Source organism: Octodon degus, unplaced genomic scaffold (assembly GCF_000260255.1).
Source record: "Octodon degus isolate 3935 unplaced genomic scaffold, OctDeg1.0 scaffold00006, whole genome shotgun sequence".
Classification (NCBI taxonomy): domain Eukaryota; kingdom Metazoa; phylum Chordata; class Mammalia; order Rodentia; family Octodontidae; genus Octodon; species Octodon degus.
Window position 1 is genome coordinate 7,118,336 of NW_004524582.1, and position 7,472 is coordinate 7,125,807.

Consider the following 7,472-nt stretch of genomic DNA (forward strand, 5'->3'; position numbering starts at 1 on the left):
CCAGGGGATAGAACACTGGCCCCAGTGCCTGCTTGCAGGTACTTTAGTCCACTGAGCTATTTTGCCAGCCCTTCCCTCTTCTATATTACAATTCAGTTGATTCTTGCATCTGTAGTTCATCCATGTGCTTGTGCTTATTTGATGAATGATATTTTTCTTCTAAATCATTTGAATGCATTCTATTAGGCTTTTCCATATAAACTGTGAATGAACCAACAAATATTTCTTTCATTTCAAACTATCCATTACTTTATTCAGTAGTTGATGCTTATCCTTTGGTCTTTAGATACTTAGGGTTCTTATTAGCTCTTTTATAAAATGTGGGTTTACAAATATGTTTGAAGTGCAACCTACCTATAGAATTGCAATTTGTGGGAGGCTGCCGGTTTCGTAATCGTTGCTCCTCCTCGCCGACTCGCAGGCTGGGAGGCCTGGGTCTGGTCAAGCCGTGCCGCGCGGGCCGCTCTGAGAGAAGGCCACCTGGGGGCGGGAGGGCTGGAGGTGCAGAGGAGCAAGGCCAGATGAGCAAGACGGTGCAGCAGAACGGGGCTCCAGGAGTGAACGGGATAAGTGTTATTCATCCTCAGGCACATGCCAGCGGCTTGCAGCAGGTTCCTCAGCTCGGGCCTGCTGGCCCTGGAGGAGGCGGCAAAGCCGCGCCTCCAAGCAAGCAAAGCAAAAGGAGCTCACCCATGGATCGAAACAGTGATGAGTATCGTGAGCGCAGAGAGCGGAACAACATGGCTGTGAAAAAGAGCCGATTGAAAAGCAAGCAGAAAGCACAGGATACGCTGCAAAGAGTGAATCAGCTCAAAGAGGAGAACGAACGGTTGGAAGCAAAAATTAAATTGCTGACAAAGGAACTAAGTGTACAGAAAGACTTGTCCTTGAGCATGCGCACAACCTTGCAGACAACGTGCAGCCCATTAGCCCTGAAAGTACGAGCGCAAACTCCGACGCTGCGGGACAGTAGGCCTCATCCTTTCCAGACTCTCAGCTGTGGCTTGGACATTCAAGGTGTGGCCCCTGCACCACCCATAGTCACAGCTGAATGTGTCTTTTCCATTGTTCAGAGATCCTTTGGAGGTGATTTTCTAGGATCCGCACTGAAGAGTTGATCAGCCGTGTGTCACTGAAATATCTGGCTTTAAATGATGCGAATTTTTGTGGGAATTGAGAAGCAAGAAGCAACTTAATATATATATATATTAAGTTGTCAAGAGGAATGGGAAACTGGCAGGTTATGCAGAAGGTGCTCAATTTTAATGGATATAAGCAATTGGATCAGGAAAAGTTGAATTCCATCTGCTAATTTTGTGATTTCTAAATTATTGTAGGGCTATAGAAATTAGTTGTTTTATAATTTGGAGTGATTTTTGGTATCAGATTAAATAAAGAAACTCCATCGTAACTTAAAGGCAATATGCAGTCAAGTGGCTTAAAAATAGAAATAACAAAAAGTAAAGCATAGTGGGATTATGATTAGGGAGACCTTTGGGTTATTCGATTGGTCTTCATGTCCCAAAGAAACAAACCTCATTTATGTTTCTGTTGATGCTAGTAAACTAAGTTGTTTGTTTTTTCATACCATTTTGATAGACAAGTTAGTAAATAAAATGTTTCAACAGTTTGGAAAAAAAAAGAATTGCAATTTGTAACAACTTTGCAATATGCATAATTATTCTTGTTGATTCTACCAAGGTAAGAAAAAGTTTAAAATGACATAATAATATCTTTGTATATCCACAGATGCACACACTGGCCTCTTTCTACAAATCTCTTTTCAGTGCCTGGCAGCTGCTGCCAGACTGAAGTCCAACTGCTCACACCGGAGAAGCCAGTGAGGTTTAGAGGCAATGTGCTGAGCCAAGAAAAATGAAGTTAACTGGAAATTTATCTGGAGGAGAAGATGAAAGGCTCTTGTCTACAGTGTATCTTTCCAGGAAGCTGATTCAGGAGTGGGTTAGTTAGGTGGTTAGCGCTCACTAATGGAAGGATGGGCATCTCACTTTGGGTTGACCATTGGTACCCATGCTCAGCTAGTCAGAAGATGATCTTCTGTCCCTCAAGTCTTAAGAAAGAAATCCTTAGGTCTGCAGAGTCTTCTTCTCACTGCCTACTTGGCCGTCCAGCAGCTCTTACCGTGTACAGAGTGATTCAGTGTCCCTCGGCATTCTTGCTGATTGTCCAGTTTGCTTGGTTTTAATGACAATGTTGTCTCTGAAATTCTCACCTAAAAATAGCAAGGCTGAGAATCTAGTTTTGTCTGCATTTTCCCATAATCTGGGAGCTAACTTTTTTAGCCCAAGAGGGCCAAGATTCAAGCACAAGAGACATTCTTAGGGCTAAGGATATAGCTCTGTGGCACAATCGCCCACCTGGTAAGTGCAAGGCCCTGAGTTCGATCCTGGTACATACACACACATTCTGAAAAACAAAAAAACAAACAAACAAAAAAAAACACCTTCTTAAACCATGTAAAAAATACAGCATTCTTTGAGCCTTCTGACACAGTGAGTGGCTCCCTCTTTCTGTGGAAACACATTGCTTGCTCTGGGGCACTTGCTTCCTCTTTCCTGGGAAGAGTTTGGCTGATGATGGAAGCTGCATCAAAGAATGAATATGAAGTGAAAAATTAAAATACAAAGTTTAGGTAACTATGTTATCCTTTGAAAAACAATGTAAAGCAGTAAGGTTAGACATGGTGGGACATGCATATAATAGCAACCTCCAGGGTGGCTGAAGCAGTGCTAAATTTAAACACTGCCTGTCCAATTTAGCTACTTAGTGAGATCCTATCTCAAAGTAAAATGTAAAAACAGAATTTGAGGATATAATTCACAGTGAAGGCCCTTGGCTCAATCCTTAGTACCACAGGGGGAAAAGAAGTTTGACAATGGACAATATTATTTCGAATTGTTAATGAATAGAGTTGCAATGTAGTCTGTGTGTTTGTACAGGAAGGTGATGAAAAAAAAACCAGATCTGTGAAGCATAATGAATAAATATAATGTGGAGAAATATAGAGCCAGGAGAAATAAAAAGAATAGCCTGCTCCCATATCTTCTGTGTATTTGTCTGTCAGGGGACAATCGCTCTAAGGTCCAAAGGCCATACTTCCTTTTCATCTCCCACACAAAACTAAAATAAAATGAAGAAAGCCAAAAAAATTAGAGTGCAGAACCATAATTAATTAATATCTGTTAAGTTTCGTATAGCACCTGTCCGCTTTCTGTTCAATTTGTATGTAGTAAAGAAATATACACAAATGTTGTTATATATTTATTACATATTGTATGTACATACTTATTAGATAAATAATTTTCCAACAGCATCACTGAGCTCAAATATGTAATTTTATCTACTTAAAACCTAACTTAAATGTTATTTTCTAAAGCTGGAACAGGAAACCATTATTTTAATAGAATCTTAAAGCTTGATAAACATTACTGTTACATTGCTTTGTAGGCTGCCTATCAGGGAGGTCAAAGTGTTCCCCTGGAAGGTGTGTTCACCTGTGAAGATCAGCTCTCTCGGTTATTTTCAAAGGCCTCCACAAATGAGACAAACCCCCTTTTTTTTTCGTTTTCCATATATACCCCATTTTACCTTGTGATTATTTGTACTCAGTGCATAATATTTAGTGTCTGTTTTTAGAATCATGGAAAGGTTGATAAGAAAACTGTGCACAATCTCCAAAGAGAGAGGCAAGCTAGTAATTCCTACTAAAAAGTAATACTGCTTTGAAAGACATCTTAGTATGCTGCAGACACTCTCTCAGGTATTTGCCAAATCTCATATAGCTTTTATTTTATTTATGACTGATAATTGTCTACTAAAACCTAAAGACAAAAGACTGAACTAAGAACCATGGCAATGATGACAGCGGATTTGCCTGACTGAACCAAATCAAACCAGTCATGACCCACTTCAGAATTCTGTGTAGTGAACTAATGTGTTATAATCCCTACTTATCTACTATAGATTGGATAATTGATGTTTTTGGCACTTTAGATTGGTTGCTTTTCATTATAAAATTCTTATTTACAAGTTATTAGATAACTGTTAACATATTTCTTCATGAATATTGTTAGTCATTGTTTAATTGATAAAAATAGAATAAAATATCATAGAAAGAAACACTATGAATTTACATTAGAATATTTATGTAAAACAGTTCTATTTGTTGAGATACACACATTTTAGATCATATGAACAAATATAGAAAACACAGGTACATTGCATTCAGCTTCAGAAGGTGGAAGACATTCTGAAATTTTTTTTTTACAGTATTCTCTTAAGCAATGTTTTCAAACTATTGTTAATCACACGTATCAACTTAAATAGCACTGACTTGTGTCACTAGCTAATGGCATTGGACAAAATTTCTTGTCAAAGGCCCAGAAGATTGTCAAGCAGATAATTAGCTATGTGTGCTCCTGTCATCAGGGAGCTATGGCACTGATACAAAATTTCATTTTCAAACTTTTTGATGCCGATTATATTTAAGGCTCAAGGTGAGTTAGTCGAGAGAAAAACGGGCATAAATGTAAGGAAGAGCTTATCAAGATAGCACATAAATTGCTAAAATTTGAGAAGTACTTAAGTGAATATTGGATTAACTTAAGTGAGAAATGGGGCACATTTTTTCTTTTTTTTTATGTTAGCAATGTTTTCTTGTCATTGTAGAGTAGATTGTGAGCTATGTATATGTTTGCATCTGAATCTGCAGCTATTGTTCTATCTATATCTTCAAATGTTGCATGGATAAGTCAATGTATATATAATTTATGCTTTATGTCAGATAAAAATAAATTTATTTAAAGAAAATATTTACAAAATAAAAAAACGAAAAAATCACTGATTTTATATCAACTATACAGGACTTGTTTTTTTCTTACCCTAACATAGTGAGTACAATTTCTTTAAATAACTGACTACCAAGGTTGTTCTCATAATATAACTTTATTGTAAATGGGATAAATGGCTGGAATGATAATTTAATGATGCAGTGTCAGAATTAGTATCTTTTTTTGGAAAGTAAGTATAATATTATGATAAAAGCATATAAAATCAATGAATATTATCTTAATAATCACTTAACATCTGAGAATAATATCTAGTTATTGCAGTGCTTTAAATTCATCAGATATACTCGGGTGATTTATCATAGTCAACTCAGTAGATTGTGTTCTTAATTAAAATGCAATGATGCTAATAAATGCTCTTTTCTTCTTTTCTCCTCAGCCTTTCCCTCCCTTTCCCTCCCCCTCCCTTACCTTCTCCTCCCCTCCTCTTCTTGCTCTACCATCCTGAATGTGGCTTTCTTGTTTTCACCCTTGCCCGCTTTCCTGCTTTTTCTATGCTTCTTGCCCTCCTGCACTGTCTCTTTTCTCTTTTCTTTCAGTCCTTCTTCTTGACAGTGCTTCACTTTTCTTCATAATTTTTGTTATGAAGAATAATACATATATTACTTCCAATAATGCATATATTTTATTCAAGAAAAAAACCTTTTGTGGCATGGTAAATAAATATCCGCTCTTAAAGTGTTTGAAATGTAAAGTGAAGAACAAAATAACTGTGGCTTCAAAACTTTGAATAACTGCTCAACATTTTTCATTGTATGTTTGGAAATAAAGATGTAGAAGAGTTCAATCTATGCAGACATCATTTTAGCTTGGGTTACATTTCCTGAAAGATTTTGAATTAAGTTTGAATTTGAGAGTTTGCACATCACATTACTACAAAAGAATAGCGTGCTGGAAAGACTGTTTTCTCTGACAAAAAACTAACTATATTTCAGATATTGAAAGAAAACAATGTGCAATGTATAAGCATTGTTACCTTCCTATCATATGGCTTTGGAATTATTTTGTGGTTTTTTTCTTTAAAATATAACTGTTTTAAAAAGTTATGTCTACAGCAACAGCAACAACAAAATGATTCAGGGCTGGGGAGATAGCCCAATAGAATAAGTGCTTGCCTGGCAAGCACAAGGCCCTGAGTTAAATCCGTAGTACCGCAAAAACAAACAAACAAACAAACAAACAAATCTTAGATGTTTAATCCAGTATGAGTCAAAGAATTTTGTGGGTGAATAATTTTAAAAAAGTTACTCATTATTATTTCAAAATTGTTAATAAAAATGAATTTCTCAATTCCCTTTCAAAAAGGTAGAGTGGTTATATGAAGACTATACTCATTCTTAAGTATGTCTTGTTTTATAATTAGTATGTAACAATAAATCCCAAAAAGAAATCTTTGAGTTGTTTCATTCAGGGGAAATTATTTGACTATTATACGTGTGTGCATGATATTTTTATGCCAACTTAATTTAATATGTAAAGTATTTAACATTCATCTAAAAGAATAAATAAATGCTCATTTATTTAAAAATCTGGGAAATAATTATGTCAATTCATTCTACGTGTGAAAGAAAATGTATGTTCTATCTGTGAGCACAGAGCTATGTAACAAGTCATGGCAGCTCTTTGCCCTTGCCTGGTAAGGACGCAGCGTACATTTCATGAGATCAATATTTTTTTTCAATGTTTATTTTTTATTAGTGTGTATTTACACTGCATGATGATTGTAGAAGTTATTGATTTGGTCAGAGTAGTTCATATGATCACTTCTAACTTCAAGTGAGTGGTCTTTCAAAGGAGAGTACTAGAAGGCTTGGGACATTCTGTCACTGTCACATAAGGTTGGTATTTCTAGTGAGAAGCCCTTCGCTGTTGGGCACATTTTATCTGTAACTCCAGTGCAGAGAACACAGATCTCCACATCCCAAAGTCCACCCACACAGTGAACAGAGCTTGTATTTGAGACAATGAAACACACACAGGGAAGGAGTTATTCTCAGAATGTGTATATTAGTTGGCATTACTGACCACTGGGAATGAGTTTGTGCTCCTATCTTCTTTCCTTAGGCAAACTCTTCCTTGCAACAGAGCCAACACAAACCTCCTCACCTAAAGATGAATGATGTTCTCGCATCGTTGTATATACAATTCAAACATATATACACTAAAAATAGGAGAAGAGACTAAAAGCATATATGTGATTGCAAAAAGAGTAAACAAACTGCATTGCAAATAATTCTAGGATAAAATAATTAAATAATAAAAATTCTTTTATTTTAAACAATAAAAATTTTGGAGGGCTGGGAGATGGCTCAGTAGAATAAGCAATTCCCTGGCAAGTACAAGGGCCTGGGTTCAATCCCAGGTTCTGAAAAAAAAAAAAGAGAAAAATAGAGGAGGGCTGAGAAAAATTTGCAGATTCATAGTACCTGTCCATAAATGTTTAAGATTATATTCTTACGAATAATTAGAAATGCAACTCTAATAAACACAAGTATGTCAGAGAAGGAACACAAATTCTTGTTATTTCCATAGTCCATTGAAAATTAAGAAAGAAAGTAAAGAAAATTAATATGAAAAGTTAGACTTAAAAAAAAAATAAGCAGA

The 7,472-nt window shown here is 36.1% G+C and overlaps 1 pseudogene; it reads left to right on the plus strand.

The window, feature by feature from the left end:
- Positions 1 to 510: 510 nt before the first annotated feature.
- LOC101588402 lies at positions 511 to 1,181 on the plus strand (annotated as a pseudogene).
- Positions 1,182 to 7,472: the final 6,291 nt, after the last annotated feature.